General features: G+C 41.8%; 1 protein-coding gene across 1 annotated transcript in view; it reads left to right on the top strand.

Moving 5' to 3' along the window:
• Positions 1–19,992, top strand: part of ARIH1 (ariadne RBR E3 ubiquitin protein ligase 1) — a 169,919-nt gene that overhangs the window by 20,782 nt on the left and 129,145 nt on the right. The gene's annotated exons all lie outside the window — the stretch shown is intronic.

Raw genomic sequence — 19,992 nt, 5'->3', positions numbered from 1 at the left:
TCAAGTCTCAGTATTAATATCCTTTTGCTGCTGTAATAAATTGTCACAAATTTACTGACTTAAAAACAACATGTTTATTATCTTACATTTCTGAAAGAAGTTCAAAGTGAATTTCACTGGACTAAAATCAGCTGTGTTCCTTCTGGAGGTTCTAGGGGAGAATCTTTTTCCTCACCTTTTTCACTTCTAGAAGCCGCCTTCTTTCTTTGGCTTGTAGCTCCTTATTCTATCTTCAAAGCTACCAGCATAGCATCTTCAACTTTCTTTCTCTTTTGCCCCTCCACTTTTGCCCCTTTCTTCCACTGTATTTATTTTTAAAAAAATATTTTTAATGATTTTAGAGAGGAAGGTAGAGGGAGAGAGAGATAGAAACATCAATGATGAGAATAATTGATCAGCTGCCTCCTGCAGGTCTCCTACTGGAGATCCAGGCCACAAACCAGGCATGTGCCCTGACCAAGAATCAAACCATAACCTCCTGGTGGACACTCAACCACTGAGCCGCACCAGCTGGGCTAGAATGCACTTTTGAACTTGGATTCAGCTAGAAAATATGACATCTGAAAGATTGGAATAAGTAATCTGCCCGAGATTTGGCAGAATAACAGGCTGGAGGGAGAAAAAGATCTTATTTCATTTTTATGTAAGGGGAGACATAGATATAGACAAAAGTGGTAAATTGAAGTTAGAGAAACTGAGAAATGGGTTTGTTAGAGCGCAAGCAGGACGTCATTGAAACTGGGTCCTTTTTACTTTTAAAAGTACAAGCTCTTTTTGCTATACCAAACTTTTTCCAGACTTTAGTTGGATTTTTTGACTAAGCCAAATTTTTGTACTTAAGTTTTCTCTGTGTATACTGGAAACAATACTAAAATTATCTTTCATTGTAGCTAATTGACTCTGATTTTAGATGAGTTATATTAGAGAACTTATATTAGTTCTCTATTGTTACACAACAAATTACCCCAACAAGTGGCTTGCTGAGGCTAAAAACACATACTTATTGTCTCATACTTTTGAATGGTTTAGCTGGGTGGTCTGGCCACAGAGTCTTTGAGGAGGTTGTAGTCATCCTATCAGCTGAGGTTGTATTTGTCTGAAGGCTTGGTTTGGGCTGAAGAATGAACTGCTTTCGAGATGGCTCACTCACATGGCTGTTGATAGGAGGCTATAGTTCTTTCTCACCTGGGTTTCTCCATAGGGCTACTTGAGTGTCCTCACTACATGTTAGCTGGCTTCTCCCAGAAGTATCAAAGAAAGCCAGACAGATGCAATAATGTATTTTTATGACCTAGTCTGGAAGTCATACTTTGTGATTCCTGCATTGTCCTTTTGGCCACACTAGTCAGCCCTGGACTGCTGAAGGGAGGGGACTACACAGATATCAGGAGGCAAGGATCATTTGGGACCATCTTGGAGGCTGGCTACTGCAGATACCATGTGAAGGGAAGGGTAAGATACGGGGATATGGATGTGAGGCAAGATTTTAGTTCCAGGATTATGAGATATTTAAAAAAAAAATGATGTTATGCTTCATGAGGAATCAAAAGTGAACTTGAAAGCCCTCCAAACCGAGTGTACGACAGCTTCCTTTTTAAAGAAATATGTTTTTAGAAAGAGAGGAGGAGAGGAATAGAGAGAGAGAAGCATCTATGAGAGAGAAACATCAATCACCTGCCTTCTACATGCTCCCTATTGGGGATCGAGCCCTGACTGGGAATCGAACCAATGACTTCTTAGTTCATGGTTAACGCTCAACCACTAAGCAACACTGGCTGGGCAAGGCAGCTTCCTTTTGCATAGTACAGTAGGTTTACCAAAATCAGTATTTAAAAACTTCTTGCATATGTGAGACAGCAAGTATTTATAAAGCTGTGGAGAACATAACAGTCACTTTGTTTAATTTATATGTGATAAATTACATAAAACTCTTGTACCTTATAGTATAGGACTAGAGTCTAGTTCCATCTATGATACTAAATGTGTGACCTTAGTAAATCAGTAGTCTGAATCTGTCCTTACAGAATAAACTATTTTGACTTAATGACTTTCAAAGTTCTTTTCGAGTTATAAAATTCAAACTGTGACAGAAGATAATTAGTTGTGAATGTTTTCAAGATAAGAAGCTAAAAAAACCAAAGCCTTTTTTCCATCTAAACTAATACCACTGTCTATCTTGATCTTGATCCTCTTGGGTTTTACTATTCCTAAAACCACTGTACATCTTCCTATTGTCATGTTCTGCTAAATCTATACTCAACCATTACAGCTATATGCCACCCTTTGGTACATTTGCTTGGCAGTAGGAGTACAGAGATGAGTGGAGAACATTCCTTTCCTTTCCAGGGCTCCTACTATAGGTAGGGCAGTCATGTAAATAAATATTTGATTATAAAGGCAATAAATAACTCAGGACCCAGTCCACTTTTATTCATGTATAGCCTCTCTATTATTTCCTGTTTCTGGACTTGCCTTGGCCTGGTTTTCAAAGGAGAGGATCTTAGTATATGCACTGCCATTACTCATAAGTCTCATACCTACTAGTTTGATTTCTGAAGTTTTATTCTTACAGTCAACCCTGGTGTGTTTCTCTTTTGTTGAGTGTTGGTCCCTCTTTGCTGCTTGTTTAAGGAAAGCCCTGACCTCCAGGGCTTTCCTTAAACAACTATTTAGTAAAGAAGGAAAATATTGGCCTATGTATGAATAAGAAGAGTCTTGTTAGAAGCTGTTAGAGGTTAGTAGAAGGCTCTCATTGGCAAAATCAGAAAAATCAAAAGCACGTGAAAAGGGTGATATTGGTAGAAAATGGGGCCTTGTGAGTAGTATAGTATAGTCACCACAGATTTTCCAGGAAATGCTGAATATCTTCTTTTCGTACAGGATGGTCATCTATTTAGTGTCAGAAATGTTCATACTTGGTTTACACATATGTCCTGAGAAAGTTTACCAGATCTTTAACCATTCTTCTTAAGCAGTGGGGTGGGAATTAGATAGGAAATGGTGTTTATGAGGAGCCTTCTAAGCCTCCAGGTCTGAGCCTAGAAGTCCCAATCCAATAAAGAATTTATACTAAAGAATCTTTTATCCAAATCTGCATCCTCTTATAGCCATAAGAGGATGCAGATTTGGATAAAAGATTCTTTAGTATAATAGATCAGACTTTTCATAATTCAACTCCTATCTACCTTATCTGCCATTTCTTCACTCTCATCTTGGCATAGCAAAATAATGATATTCCCTGTGGAATTTTTCTCTATGCTTTTTCCTTCACTTCAAATGTTTTTCCCTTGATAAACTCATTCATGTTCAAAATGCACCTTAAACATCATTTCTTGAAAGCTGTTATCTAATGAGTCTGTTTTGAGGACTAGACTGTTGGGTGTCCAAGAAATGGGGGGGTGGGGGTGGGGGGTGGGAGTGACTGGATAAAAAAGATGAAGGGATTGGATAAAGAGCACATATGAATACTCCATGGACAAGGAGAGTAGTGTGGTGAAGGCCAAAGGGAGGGGAAGGCGGAGATGAGCAAAGGGGAAGAAAATGGGGACATCTTCAGTAATATCAACATTGAAATAATATTTTTAATGTTTTTGTAATATGTTTTTATTGATTTTTAGAGAGGAAGAGGGAGAGAGAGAAACATCAATGTAAAAGGGAAATGGATTGGTTGCCTTCTGCATGCACCCCTACTGAGGATGGAGCCCACAAACCCGGCGTGTGCCCTGACCGGGAATTGAGACAGTGACCTTTTGCTGCACAGGACAACACTCAACCAACAGTTGCCAGGGCAAAATTTTTAATTAAAGAAAAACAAAAACAAAAAACTCTTATCTCTATTATTTAGTCTTCCACTACATAGACTGAAATCCTTAAGGGTAGGATCAGTGTGTTACTTTTGGTATTGCCATTGACCAGCACAGTTCCTGGAACATAGTTGATAAACAGACTTTGAATAGTCAAAATTAAATGTGAATGAGTTTTCTTACTGATTTTGTTATTGACAAAAATCTTGGTATACTGTCCCTATTTTTATTGTTCACATTCTTCTGTTGACTTCACTGAATTAACTCTTCTCATATTCTCTAATATACTGTTTTTTGCTCTTAACCAGTTATTTAAAGAATGTAAGTCATCACAACTATTCTCTGAAGTAGATTGTATTTTTACTATTTTATGGATAAGGATATTGAGACTAAGAGGAATTAAATAACTTGCCCAGGCTTTCATAGCTGGAGTCAGAACTCAGTATTTTATATCATTAAATATAAATAAACCATATGTGAATGTTGCTGTCTTTTGTGCTGGGTAATTTTTGTTTGTCTCTCAGATCCACTCTCCCTTTTTCCATCCAGCTATATATCCCAGCAGATTGACTTGTGTAGACTGAGTCATTGGGCTTTGACTTGGGACTTCATTGCTATGACTTATGAATCCAAATAATAAGAGTGGAATAGAATCAGAAGGCCACACTTAAACTTTATGTACCATCCTCAAGAAAATTTCAAACCACAATGGCTATTACAACATTTACTATTTTTTAATTCAATGTAAGCATTAAAAAACACAAAGTATTAACATAAAATAATTCTACTACTTGACCTTTGTTATAATATGTATATATATCAATGTAAAGTTTATTCATGATTTATGGATGAAATTTCAAACAGACCAGTGGTCTGACAGAAGTCTCTACAGATTCTGGAAGAATAGCATTGTGAACAGAAGAATCTGCAGATTCTGGAAGAATAGCTGGTGGTGCTCAGTGGTTGGTGTGTCAGACCGCCCACCACTGGGAATCGAATCTGACTGCTTCAGGTTCGATTCCCAGTCAAGGACACATACCAGAGTTGCAGGTTCGATTCCTGGCACTTGCAGGAAGCAACCAATCGATGTTTCTCTCTCACATTAATGTTTCTCCCTCTCCTCCACACCTTCCACTTTTTTTTTTTTTAGTACTTTAACATTTTTTAAAATTTAATAAATCTTTATTATTCAGATTATTGCAAGTGTTCCTCTTTTTTCCCCCATAGCTCCCCTCCACCCGGTTCCCACCCCACCCGCTGCCCACTGTCCTCATCCATAGGTATACGATTTTTGTCAAGTCTCTTCCCTCACCCCCACACCCTTTTGCCCCCGAGAATTGTCAGTCCACTCCCTTTCTATGCCCCTGATTCTATTATGTTCACCAGTTTATTCTGTTCATCAGATTTTTTTATTCACTTGATTTTTAGATTCACTTGTTGATAGATATGTATTTGTTGTTCATAATTTTTATCTTTACTTTTTTCTTCTTCCTCTTCTTAAAGAATACCTTTCAGCATTTCATATAGTACTGGTTTGGTGGTGATGGACTCCTTTAGCTTTTTCTTATCTGTGAAGCTCTTTATCTGCCCTTCAATTCTGAATAATAGCTTTGCTGGGTAGAGTAATCTTGGTTGTAGGTTCTTGCTATTCATCACTTTGAATATTTCTTGCCACTCCCGTCTGGCCTGCATAGTTTCTGTTGAGAAATCAGCTGATAATCATATGGGTGCTCCCTTGTAGGTAACTAACTGTTTTTCTCTTGCTGCTTTTAATATTCTCTCTTTGTCTTTTGCTCTTTGCATTTTAATTATGATGTGTCTTGGTGTGGTCCTCTTTGGATTCCTTTTGTTTGGGGTTTTCTGTGCTTCCTGGACTTGTAAGTCTATTTCTTTCACCAGGTGGGGGAGGTTTTCAGTCATTACTTCTTCAAATAGGTTTTCAGTATCTTGCTCTCTCTTTTCTTCTGGCACCCCCATAATTCTGACGTTGGTACGCTTGAAGTTGTCCCAGAGGCTCCTTACACTATCTTCATATTTTTGGATTCTTTTTGCTTTTCTAGTTGAGTGCTTTTTGCTTCTTTCTATTTCAGATCTTTGACTTGATTCTTGTGATCCTCTAGTCTGCTGTTAGATCTCTGTATAATACTTTTTATTTCAGTCAGTGTATGCTTAATTTCTAGTTGGTCCTTTTTCATATCCTCGAGGCTCTCGCTAAATTTATTGGCCTTTTCTAGAAAATTCTTGAAAAACCTCATAACTGTGGTTCTGAACTCTATATCCCATAGTTTGCTTTCCTCCATTTCTTTCATTTGTGATCTGTTTCTTTGTCTCTGCATTTTGGCTGCTTCCCTGAGTTGATAGAGTGGCTTTGTGTGCTAGGTGTCCTATAGGGCCCAGTGGCTCAGCCTCCCCAGTTACCTGAGGTGGACACTCTTGGTGCACCCCTTTGTGGGCTGTGTGCACAGTCTTGTTGTAGTGAAGCCTTAATTGTTGTTGGTATCACTGGGAGGAATTGACCTCCAGGCCAACTGGCTGTGAGGATCAGCTGTGTCTATGTTGGGAGAACTTCTATGCTGGAGACACCTTTAAGAGACAGGAATTGCAAAAGCCTCTGTGCTCAGCTTGGATGGGGCGGAGTCTCAGGGCGGAGCAGACAGCATTGGTTTCCCGTCAGCCCTGCCCTAACAGGCCCCTGTGTCTCAGTGTCCCGTGGTAATCGCTGCAAGCACCTCTGAGAGAAAGCCGCCCTCGAGTTCCACCCACTGCCAGACAGTTCAGTTTCTCCCTGAATGGGTCTGGGTCCCCAGAGTCTCACCTGGAACTGAGTTCAGTGCAGTCAGGAGCTTTTGTCTCCCTCCCGCTTGAGAAAGTCAGCCGCGCTCTCAGTTGCCAGTCCTCTCCACGTGCGCGTCTCAGTATCTCTGCCTCCTGCAGCTCCTCTGAGTCTCAGTGTGCTGTTCTCTTTCCTTCTAGTTGTAGAATTTCCACTCAGCCAGCCTTCCTATGGTTCTGGATGATATCCGTTTTGTCTTTTAGTTTTAGTTTTGAAATTGTGCGAGGCAGCAGTTTAGATGTTTACCTATGCCGCCATCTGGGTTTCTCCCACACCTTCCACTTTCTAAAAATCAATGATGAAAATATCCTTGGTTTAGGATGAGCAACAACAACAAAAAGAATAGCATTGTGAAATTGTGGAAGTGCAAGATAACAAATGCTTGATATGTTAAGGTGAGAATAGCTGACTTATTTTGCTAAATAATGAGAAGATTGTTCTTTTGTAAAGTTCCCTGAGGAGCTTATTATTGACTAGGAGTCCTGTGTGTGAAATCGCACGACCCTGCCCTCCCTTGACACCCGAACCTTTCCACTCGGAGCTCCAGCGTGCCTGGCCCAGCCCCCGATCCCTCTGCCCTTCTCTGGCTGCTTCAAGGCCCACCCTGATTCTGCCTTCTCCGGGCACCTCCCCGATTCCACCCTGTATATGGAGCAATGCGGCGGCTGCGCCCCGTCATGGCTCCAGAGCAGAGCGTGGAAGCCTCCCACCTGCTGCGCTGTGCTCCTTCCCCTGGCAGGTGGGTGGCAGGGCACTTTTGAGTGCCAGTGGTGGATGGCAAAGGACTGGTAAGGGGGTGCTACAGGCTCTTACCCCACCTTCCCCGGCACGGGATGATCCTGCCTCCTCTGGGTTCCTCCCGCTTCTGCCCCATCTCCGGAACAACTCCCTGCCGTACATGCACAGGCAGCCTCCTGTGATCGGTTGTGACGTTATGGAGTAGCACAATTTGCATATTCCTCTATTATTATACTAGAGGCTCGGTGCACGAAATTCATGCATGGGGTGGGGGTGTCCCTCAGCCCAGCCTGCACCCTCTCCAATCTGGACCCCTCTCACAATCCAGGACTGCTGGCTCCCAACTGCTCGCCTGTCTGCCTTCCTGATTGCCACTAACCGCTTCTGCCTGCCAGCCTGATCACCACCTAACTACTCCCCTGCCAGCCTGATTGCCCTTAACTGCCCTCCCCTGCAGGCCTGGTCCCCCCCAACTGCCCTCCCCTGTAGGCCTGGTCCCCACAACTGCTCTCCCTTGCAGGCCTGGGTCCCCACAACTGCTCTTCCCTGCATGCCTGGTCGACCCAACTTCCCTCCTCTGCCAGCCTGGTCACCCCTAACTGCCCTCCCCTGCAGGTTTGATCGCCCCCAACTGCCCTCCCTTGCAGGCCTGGTCCCTCCCAACTGCCCTCCTCTTCTGGCCATCTTGTGCTGGCCATCTTGTGTCCACATGGGGGCAGCCATCTTTGACAACATGGGGGCAGCCATCTTGTATGTGGGAGTGATGGTCAATTTGCATATTACTCTTTTATTAGATAAGGATAGGATACCATTTAAACTGAAATGTAAGAAAATGCCTTTACTGTTTAACCTACTTTTCATTACCTCAGTTCTTATGAGACAAAATCTTAGAGTGGGCCTGAGATTGTTATTTAATACTAGAGGCCCGATGCACGAAATTCGTGCATGGGTGGGTGAGTCCCTCAGCCCAGCCTGCACCCTCTCCAATCTGGGACATCCCTCACACAATCTAGGACTGCTGACTCCCAACTGCTCTTCTGCCTGCCTTCCTGATTGCCCCTAACCTCTTCTGCCTGGCAGCCTGATCACCCCCTAACCACTCCCCTGCCAGCCTGATTGATGCCTAACTGCTCCCCTGCCAGCTTGTTTGCCCCTAACTGCCTTCCCCTTGTGGCTTGGTCACCCCTAACTGCCCTCCCCTGCAGGCCTGGTACCCCCCAACTGCTCTCCCCTGCAGGCCTGGCTACCCCCCCAACTGTCCTTCCCTGCAGGTCTGGTCACCCTCAACTTCCCTCCTCTGCCGGCCTGGTCACCCCTAACTGCCCTCCCATGCAGGCTTGATTGCCTCCAGCTGCCCTCCTTGCTGGCCTGGTCCCTCCCAACTGCCCTCCCCTGCTGACCTGATCACCCACAACTGCCCTCCCTTGCAGGCCTGGTCCCTCCCAACTGCCCTCCCCTGCTGACCTGATCACCCACAACTGCCCTCCCTTGCAGGCCTGGTCCCTCCCAACTGCCCTCCCCTGCTGGCCATCTTGTGGCAGCCATCTTGTGTCCACATGGGGGCAGCCATCTTGTGTGTTGGAGTAATGGTCAATTTGCATATTACTCTTACTAGATAGGATGGGAATAATATTTCTTTGAAAAGGAAGTGTAAATAATTTTACTAACCAGTCTGACTTTTTAAAAGTAGTAATTTGGTTTCATTGGCCTTAAACTTTGTCTCTTTTTTATAATCATCTCAATTCATATTGCATTAATATAGCTGGGTCCTTGGAATATATGACTGTCTGAAGCTTGACTTAAATTTTTCCATTCTACCCAGCTTTAAAGCCAGCAGAGTGAAAATAGGACTTTAGAACTCACAGAAATCCTCTAGTCATTCTTAGGAATGAAAGTAAAGCATTTAAACAATAGCTAAAGAATTAAGGATGACAGTAAGCTTGTCTAATCTTTGTTTCATATTGGAGTCAACCCAGTTTTTTATTCACAGAGTCAGATTAACATGGATAAAAGGGATTTTAAAGGATCTCCTGACCAACCACTTACCAAGTACTACCGTCCTGTTAAGTGGTCCCTAAACCTATTCTAAAAACCTCTGCAGTGATTTAATCCCCCACATCTGCTTATAGAAGTGAGCGCATTTCATATTTAACAGCTCTGATTTTAAGTTCTTCCATATAGTAATATGTTTATCTATAGCTTTTTACTTGAACCTGCCTGGTTTTAACCTTTCTTCATGATAGCTAGCCTTTCTAAAATTATAAAAGGTCTAACACCACGGTGGCACATGTGCACCCTGTTCAGTTAAATAAATGCCAGACAAGGCGAAGTATGTTTGTTAATATCCTCACTGCAGACACTGGAAGGTTTTGCAATAACAAGTGAATTGGTAACTAATCTGATGTTACAGTTTTGTTAATAATTTTGGGGTTTTGAGTTCTGTATATTTCCTGACTCTGCATGTATAAAAATAAAAGTCGTTGCTAGACAGTGTTAATGAGTTAGCTCTGAATAAAATATTTCTGCTATCTTTATTAAGCTTCTGGGTCAGTTTAAGTGAAGAATATCCTGAAATGTCTTATCTTGGTGAATCAGGATTTTCTTCTTTCTGTGTAACCAAAACAAAGAATTAAGTTGAACTCTCCTCAGTAACTTTTTAAAAAAATCTTTATAGTTGAAAGTATTATATATGCCCCCCTGTTTCCCCTGATGACCTCTTCTAACCCGTCTCCACCCCCCACCCTAGGGAATAACTTCTGAGTTTTAAAAAAGAAGTTTTAAACAGCCGTCTCCTTTTTTTTAGGCATCATTTTAAAAAAATATATATTTCTTTATTGATTTCAGAGAGGAAGGGAGAAGGAGAGAGAGAGAGAAACATCAATGATGAGAGAGAATCATTGATCAGCTGCCTCCTGCACGCCCCCCACTGGGGATTGAGCCCACAACCCAGGCATGTGCCCTTAGCCTGAATTGAACCTGGGACCCTTCAGTTCGCAGGCTGACACTTTATCCACTGAGCCAAGCCGGCTAGTGCTAGGCATCATTTTTAAAAAATAGTTCTTTATTGTTGAAAGTATTACATATGTCCCCTCCTTCCCCCCTTTGACCTTCTCCAGCTGCCTGTGAAACAGCCTTAGTATTCTAACACTATTGATAAACTTTTTCTAGAATTAAAAAAAAATTTGTTTATATATAATTTTTTGGCTCAAATTTTAAAGTACAAAAGATTAAAAAGTAAAAATATGTTAACTACCTGGTTCCCTTCTTTAGAGGCAACCATTATTATGCTCATTCTTTGTTTTTGTTTTTTTACTTCTCACCCAAGGATATGCTTGGGTTGCAGGTTCAATCCCCGATAGTGGGTATGTATATGCAGGAGGCAGCCACTTGGTGTTTCTCTCTCACATCGATATTTCTCTCTCTCTCCTTTTCCTCTAAAAATCATTAAACTAAACTAAAAGAAAAAAAAAGGATCCTAAATATATTGTAATTATTTTATGAATTTCTGAGGATAATGGGTTCCTAAAAATAATACTTTAGTTTAATTGGGAACAATATATAACTTGAATACTTGATTGGGGTGTTGTTGTTTTTTTTTATGTGTGTGTTTTTTACTGACAAATATTTCTCTAGCTGCTACACTGTGCTGGAGGAATAGAGATACTGGACAACTCTTTAAGGAGGCATCTGTATATATAAAAGTCTAATATGCAAAGTGTCCCCTTGGGAGTTTGACTGGGAGTTCAGTCACTCGCTATGATGTGCGCTGACCACCAGGGGGCAGCACAGAATGAAGGAAGGCCATGGCCTGCAGCTGAAAGGCCCCGATCAGCCCTGATCGCCGGCCAGGCCTAGGGACCCTACCCGTGCACAAATTTCCTGCACTGGGCCTCTAGTGTAAAAATAATTTACAATGCAGTGGTATGTGCAACAGTAGAATTGAAAGGTTAAAGAAGGAATATTTAATGTTGTTTTCTGTGAAGGATTGACAAATCCTCCTGGTAGAAGTGGGTTTTGAAAATGAATAGTAAGTAGCTCACTAGCCAGAAAGGGTTGGAGATAGCATTACAGAGAAGGAGAAATAGAATGTATAAAGGCAGAAGTGATTAATGGTCTGGTATATTGAATGAACGATAAGAATTGAATATTGCTAAAAATTATTGGGAAGTAGTATGATAGGAGGTGGGGTTAGACAGGTAGGTAAGAACACTTTGCTGACAGTACCTATCTAATAATAGACAAATATGCAGATTGACCATACCTCCGACACACCCACAAGCCACGCCCACCATCCAATCAGAGCGAGTATGCAAATTAACCCAAACCAAGATGGCTACAGCCACAGAGAGCAAGGTTTCCTAGGTAACAGAGGAAGCCAAGCTTTCCGCCAGCCGTTGCAGGCCTAAGCCTCCACTCAAGCTACAAATTTTCAATTATAGAAGGTAAACAAATTCAAACAAATGGCGGCAGAATGGAGCTTGAGAGAGCAGGCCAGGGTTGCCGCCGGCAACAGGGGAAGCAAAGCTTTCCACACACCGTGGCAGGGCCCACCCGCTTAAGGCAACAAAGTTTTAATTATAACCCCAACACAAATGGCTGCGGGCCTCGGAGGGAACCCCAGGCTTGGCTCTGCTCCAGGCTACAAAGTTTCAATTGTAGAAGGAAAATAAATTCCAGATACCAGGGCCTCTGCTTGCGTTGCCAGAGGGCGTGGCCCGCCTGCAAACCACCACAGGCCCTCGCTCAGGCCGCCCCACGCCCCAAGGGAACCCCACCCTGATCAGGGACACCCTTCAGGGCAAACCAGCTGGCCCCCACCCCTGTACCAGGCCTCTATCCTATCTAATAAAAGAGTACTATGCAGGTTGATCATCACTGCAACACACAATATAGCTGTCCCCATGTGGTCAAAGATCCTGCCCCCATGTGGACACAAGATGGCCACCACAAGATGGCCAGCAGGAGAGGGTAGTTGGGAGGCACCCGGCCTGCAAGGGAGGGCAGTTGAGAAGTACCAGGCCTGCAAGGGAGAGCAGTTGGAGGTGATCAACCCTGCAGGAGAGGGCAGTTAGCGGTAACCACGCCGGCAGAGGAGGGAAGTTGGGGGCAAACAGACTGGCAGCAGAGTGGTTAGGGGGTTATCAGGCTGGCAGGCAGAAGCGGTTAGGGGCAATCAGGAAGGCAGGGAGGAAAGCAGTTGGGAGCCAGCAGTCCTGGATTGTGAGAGGGATGTCCGACTGCCCGTTTAGGCCCAATCTGGGATCGGGCCTAAACGGGCAGTTGGACATCCCTTGAGGGGTCCCAGATTGGAGAGGGTACAGGCTGGGCTGAGGGACAACCCCCCTCCGTGCACGAATTTCGTGCACTGGGCCTCTAGTATGAAATAAAACAATGAGATTAGAAAGCAGGGAGGATAGTGAGAAGTCTTAAATCTGAATAAGAAATATGATGAAGTTAGTAAGGCTGGAACAGAGATGAGGGAGTCACATTCAAGATATTAGGTTGTAGCCTAGCCCATGTGGCTAAGCGGTTGAGTGTGGACCCATGCATGCACCAGGAGGTTACTGTTTTGATTCCCAGTGAGTGCACGTGCTTTGATTGTGGACTTGATCCCCAATGGGAGATGTGCAGGAGGCAGCCCATTGATGATGAGAGCTTTCTCCCCCCCCCCCCCCCCCCCCCGGTGCCCCTCTCTACAATCAATAAAAACATTATTTTTTAAAAAGACATTAGGTTGTAGAATCAGTGAGTTAATTTATTAAGAGACAAAAAATAGCATAGTGGTTAAGTCTTTGGCACCATAAAGTATTTTAATAGTGTAGTTGAAATTTTAAACAGTCTTCATTTAACTAAGTTCCTGGATTAAAAGTTTCTTTTCATTCCCTCAGTAAAATGGACCTATTTGATGTCCAAGGCAAGCTCTCACTTGTTGGCCTTCCTTGATAAGTAAAACTAAGTGTGAAATTAGCCATCAAAATAGGCCTCATACTGTGTCATGCCATTTATATAAAAGGTCCAGAATAGGCAAATTCATAGAGACAAAAAGTAGGTCTGTAGTTGTCAAAGGCTGGGTTGGATAATGAGGAGTGGCTGCTAATGGGTATGAGTTTCTATTTGGAGTGATAAAATCTTCTAAAATTAACAGGTGACACAACTGTGTGTCACAACTCTGAATATATGAATTATATCTGAACAAGTTGTTATAGGAAGAGAATCTAATATTAACATATATATATACACACACACACACATACACACACACACACACACACACACACACACACCACATTCAGATTTCTTCCCCAGTTTTGTCCAGTAATGTCTTTTAGAGCTTTTCTTCTTCCAGTCTAGAATTTAATCAAGGATCATGCATTAAATTTGACTAGAGGTCCGGTGCACAAAATTTGTGCATGGGCGGCGGTGTGTGTGTGTGTGTGTGTGTGTGTGTGTCCCTCAGCCCAGCCTGTACCCTCTGCAACCTGGGATCCCTCTCACAATCCAGGACTACTGGCTCCCAACTGCTTGCCTGCCTGCTTTCCTGATTGCCCCTAACCGCTCCTGCCTGTCAGCCTAATCACCCCCTAACCACTCCCCTGCCAGCCTGATTGATGCCTAACTGCTCCCCTGCCAGCCTGTTTGCCCCTAACTGCCCTCCCCTTCAGGCCTGGTCAACCCTAACTGCCCTCCCCTGAAGGCCTGATACCACCCAACTGCTCTCCCCTGCAGGCCTGGGTCCCCCCCCAACTGCCCTTCCCTGCAGGCCCGGTCACCCTCAACTTCCCTCCTCTGCCGGTCTGGTCACCCCTAACGGCCCTCCCCTGCTGACCTGATCGCCCACAACTGCCCTCCCTTGCAGGCCTGGTTTCTCCCAACTGCCCTCCCCTGCTGGCCATCTTGTGGCGGCCATCTTGTGTCCACATGGGGGCAGGATCTTTGACCACATGGGGGCAGCCATCTTGTGTGTTGGAGTGATGGTCAATCTGCATATTACTCTTTTATTAGATAGGATAGAGGCCTGGTGCATGGGTGGGGGCCAGCTGGTTTGCCCTGAAGAGTGTCCTGGATCAGGGTGGGCGTTCCCTTGGGGCATGGGGCGGCCTGGGCAAGGGGCTGTGGTGGTTTGCAGGCCGGCCATGTCCCCCGGCAACCCAAGCGGAGGCCCTGGTATCTGGGATTTATCTTCTACACTTGAAACTTTGTAGCCTGGAGCGAAGCCAAGCCTCTTGCTCGCTCTGTGGCGTCAGCCATTTCTGTTGGGATTTATTTATCTTCTATAATTGAAACTTTGTAGCCTTGAGTGGGCCCTCCAGGGTGTGCGGAAAGTTTGGCTTCCTCCATCGCTGGGGAAACCCAAGCCTCCCTCTTTCTTGCTCCGTGGCTGTACCCATCTTGGTTGGGGTTAATTTGCATACTCACTCCTGATTGGCTGGTGGGCGTAGTGGAGTGATGGTTAATTTGCATGTTACTCTTTTATTGGATAGGATTATCATGTCTCATTACCTGCTCATGTTTTTGTGAGGCTACAATAAGAAATTTATAAATGATTAGATCCCCTGGAAACAAAAGGGGAAACATTTTCCCTCAATCTTCCTTAAATATCAGACATGGATCTATATTATTTTAGATGCATGCAAAATAAAACATTTGATTAAATTAAAATGGCTTTTATATGTGTGTAAGCTTTTGATGAAGCTTAAGCCAAGTCAGCATTTTTAGATGTTTAAGTGCTTTTTAAAAAATAATTTAGAAGCTACTTGAATATTCATTTGAATGAATTTGAGTTAACAGGACTCTATATAACTTTTAAAGATATTATTGATAAGATTTTTTTTCAAATTATAAGAGAAATTTTATTTTGAAAGTCACAGAGGTAGAAAAAAGTGAGCCAGCTGGGCTGCATGTGCGCAGGAAACAACTCATAGAGGCAAAAGAATGGTCTGAAGCTTAGGGAAAAGAAAGTAGAGGTAACACAACCTGAGGGAAATTGAGGGAGAAAGACATAGAATTGCTCAAGAGAGAGAAAACACATCCTGGGGGAAATAAAGGGGTGGAGAAATTCCTAGGAGTGCTCAAGAGAGGGAACATCTGGAATAATTTTGTGTATGTTTTACTATATTTTGGTAATTGACCCGAATGGCACTATTATATATTCTTTCAAGACCCCAAAATTCTCTTATGTAGATCTGGTGCTAGCAACTGTTTTTACATAGAAAAATGTAGAATGGTAAAATGCTGAAATATAACTTTTATTTAGTGATTTCAAGCGTACTCTAATCACACCTTGGCAGCATAGTAGAAAATTTATGCATGTAATAATTGCCATTTTAATTTTGGTAGAGGAAAGTCTTTGGATATGATAGTTTCTTGTATATGAAAAGAGCAACATCTGTTTGAAGAATTTGCACGGCATGGTTACAGAAGTTCCAGATACTGTTCATGGTATTAAAAAAATTTATTATTTTGCCTTTTGCATTGGTAGTTTTACTTGAAAGAAGGGAAGTAATATGAAAATCAAGAATAGTTTATTTGGGTATGTGTATGGGAGGGTTGCAGACATGAAGCAGGTATTTTACTAGAGATATAGATAGTTATGTTTTCTTCTGGTTTCCCCCTCCCCCTTATATACCTTGATTTTAATTTTTATCAAGTCTGTCTGTCTGGCCTTTGCCGCTGTGGCCCATTGATCTGTCCATCTGTCTGTTACAGTGCATATTGGGTACTTCCAGAAGTATGAATTCAGTGATGCAAAGGACAGGCGGGCTGCAGCTGCAAAGGTAGGACAGAATCATTCCAAAGAAAAGTCACTAAAGGACCATTAAACACATATACGTGCGCATATATTGGCAGCAAGTACCTCATTTCACACTTTTTAGCCTATAAATCTTTATGGAAAGCCTGTTCTGACATAACAAATTTAATAATGTATTTATAAGGACACAGTTTTATTTTTCTTTTAAACTAGAAGCTTACGTTGGCACTTAAACAAAATAAATTGGTGCAAACAGTTGAAGAAAACAAAATGAAAGGCTTATCTATAAGGTGTGAAGTGCTAGGTTGATTATTTACATTTCTTTAGTATTGGTTGTAAAGTGAGGAATTACAGGGATAGCTGAATGATACAGATATTCGCATCATTTTCTTTGCTATTAGACTTCTAAAATGAAAGGGCTATGTTTTTCCAAATACGTTAATACAGTGCTTCTCAAAACTTCCTAAATAAAAAGACAGATAAAAGTTTTTATTTGGTTTTCATAGAAGATTGCTGTGTTTTCAAAATTACTGTAAAATCTAAGATCTTAAGTATCCACAGCCTAAATTCTGACCCAAAAGGCTGATGTTAGTAGTTAACACTTTAAACAGGCTTTTTTTTTTTTTTTTTAAAGATATTTGTTCATAGAGAGAGGAAGGGAGAGGGAGAAAGAGAAACATGTGAGAGCAAAACACCAGCTGCCTCCTGCACGCACCCTACTGGTGATCAAGCCTGCAACCAGCCTGCAATCCTGATGCCCCGCCGAGTTATACCGGCAAGGGCAGTAGTTATCACTTGAATAAACTGTATACTATATTGAGGCGATTTGTTCTACTTTCTTGAACGTGGAAACATTTTGAAGTGAAGTTTCATTGTGTACCATAGTAAAGAGAGGTACTTTGATTCAGTAGTGTTAAAACAAAATGTTTTGATTTGCTTTAAGATGGCCCCATTTTTTTGCCTTGAAAAATTCTTTTTGCATTCCTTATTTCATATTTAGCTCCATCTTCCAAATGTGTTTTAGGTATTTCATGGTTTAAATAGATTATAAATCTTTTTTACCTTTTGTAGTATGAAAATATTAAAATGAATAATTGTCATGAATCTATAATTTATTCAAAATTGTCATATCTGGCCGTCCAACTCAATAGAAAGCAAAATAGTTCTGAATTTTAGAGACTTACCTTTGTTTTAATCATGACTCAGCTACTATTGACATTTTAAAAGTAACATTTACTTTTTAGTTTCTCTCTTAAACTGCATGTTGGTGGTATCTTTACAAAATTTGGTTAATATGGGAACTGTTTAACTGGATCCTAAATCATTGTTAAGATTTGACTTTTTTAAAAAGTGTGCTTTCTTATGTCAATAAATAATCTACAACTGAAATGATTTATTTTCAAAGAAAAATGAGTTCTGTTTGTGTCCTTTCTCATTTCCTGCTCCAATTCCACCTTACTCTGCAAGTTGCTGTTTTTTTTTTAACAGTATATTGTTAATTTAACAATTGTACAGTATTTTTTCATATGATCATATAAGTTTATCATTTTCCCTATTGCTGAACCTTTTATTTCATTCTGTATCATGTGTCTTCTTCCCTTTTCCTTTCTAGACATAACGTAATCTTGGAAATGGGCTTGTTGGGCTTTGGGTATAGACTTGTATAGTTTTGTTTGGTTGTGTTTTTGTTGTTGTTTGTTTGTTTGTTTTGGTTTGTTTTGTTTTTTAAAAATATATTTTTATTGATTTCAGAGAGGAAGGGAGAGGGAGAGTGAGATAGAAACATCAATGATAAGAGAGACTCATTGATCGGCTGCCTCCCACATGCCCCACACTGGGGATGGAACCTGCATGTGCCCTGACCTGGAACTGGAATTGAACCGCAACCTCCTGGTTCATAGGTCACCGTTCAACCACTGAGCCACGCCAGTCGGGCTTATTTATAGTTTTTACAAATAAGACTGGATGTTTTCAAAAAAGGTTATTGGGTTTATCTTTACACCAGCAGTGTGTGAACTATCATTTTCTCTATACCCTTGCTGACTATTGAGAATCTTAAGTTTTTCAATAGTTTGATAAAGAAAAGACTAATGGTTGTTTTACCATTTTTCTGAATTGACTTTTCAAATCCATTGTACCTTTTCTTAATGTCTTAATGTATGATAATGGTTTTTTTAAAAATATATTTTATTGATTTTTTTACAGAGAGGAAGAGAGAGGGAGAGAGAGTTAGAAACATCGATGAGAGAGAAACATCAATCAGCTGCCTCCTGCACATTGGGGATGTGCCCGCAACCAAGGTACATGCCCTTGACTGGAATCAAACCTGGGACCCTTGAGTCCACAGGCTGACGCTCTATCCACTGAGCCAAACCGGTTAGGGCTGATAATTGTTATAGCTCTTTTCTCCAATCTGTTCTTGTTTTTTAGTTTTGTTTTTCTTCAGAGAGGAGAAGGGTGGGGGTAGAGAGAAACATCGATCCATTTTTTGCCTCCCCATATGTGCTCCCACTGCAAATCGAACCCACAACCTAGGCATGCGCCCTGACTGGAAATCGAATCAGCAATCTGTGAGTGCACGGAAGGTGCTCCAACCAACTGAGCCAAACCAGCCAGGGCTGTTTTGTTTTGTTTTGTTTTTAAAGTAAATCTTTATTGTTGAAAGTATTACATATGTCCCCTTTTTCCCCTCATTGACCCCCTCCAGCCCGCGCCCCTCCCCTTTGTTGTTGTTGTTTTTTAAAGACAGTAATATATGTATGTGGTAACAAAAGAAAAAGACCTATTATGCCTTCAAATAATTACATTTATTGCTTTAATACACCCTTTTTTCATCACCCTTTGACATGATCTATTTCCTCTTTTGTGTTTCATCTTGGAGATTCCCACTTTATGCCAGTTATGTTTTTGTTATCACAGTCTTTTTGTCTTGTGATAATAGCTAAGTCTTAATTTGCTCATAATTTAGTTTCTAAAAGTCACACTATTATGTCTAGAATTATAATATCATTCAGTGACAGTCCAAGCACTATATTAGAATATTGTTTTGTTTGTAATAGTTGAGAGAATTTATTATCATAGCTGTAATTACAGTACTTGTTTGTTGAAATGAAAACTGAAAACAGGTATATAAAATAGTTGATTACTAGTCATGTATTGAAAGTAGGAAGAGATTCAACAACACCAGATAAACCAGTTCCGAGGTTATCCCTTAGATAAATTGTAACAGCTCCACCTTCTTCAGTGTTTATCAAAATATAAAAGAAAAAAAGTAGAGGTGGTTTTTTAATGTCAAATCTGACCTTTTTAGGCTGAGGGAGTGAAAGCACATGTGGACGAAGGTTCTCAGGAGCTAGGCTCTTAAGATGACCAGCCACCTGCCCATACTCCTACCCAGGCAACCTGGAGCAAGAAGCAAACATGGGGACCATGGGGGAACTCCTGTTCTGGCCAGAAGGGTCCACCAACGTACCATTGCTAACCTAAAGGAAAGCTGGGAATCCCTCCAAGGGATCTGTGAGTGGTGGCCACAGCCCCTGGACCATCCCCTGGGCATTGGGGTAAGCATAGGTACAAGCACAGATGCTATAGGATACAAATGACCCAGTGAGAGAGAGAGCCAATCAGGGACTGTAGGTGACCATGCAGAATGTATTGTGGTTGGTTTGCCCACTGAACACTCGAGATGGGAGACAGACTATGGTTAGATTGGACTCAAGCCATTACTACAGAACCTAAACTAGGCACATGTCTCCCTTCTCTGTGTTCAAGGGTCTTCTTAGCTTGTATTTGTAACTGTTTTTAAACTGAGTGTGGGTTAAAACCAACCACAAAAATGGATTCATCACAGATCTAAAGTCCAGAGGAAG

The sequence above is a fragment of the Eptesicus fuscus genome, chromosome 2 (genome assembly GCF_027574615.1).
Source record: "Eptesicus fuscus isolate TK198812 chromosome 2, DD_ASM_mEF_20220401, whole genome shotgun sequence".
NCBI classification, from domain to species: Eukaryota; Metazoa; Chordata; class Mammalia; order Chiroptera; family Vespertilionidae; genus Eptesicus; species Eptesicus fuscus.
The sequence above is the reverse complement of the archived record's forward strand: the minus strand, read 5'-3'. Positions and strand labels throughout refer to the sequence as shown.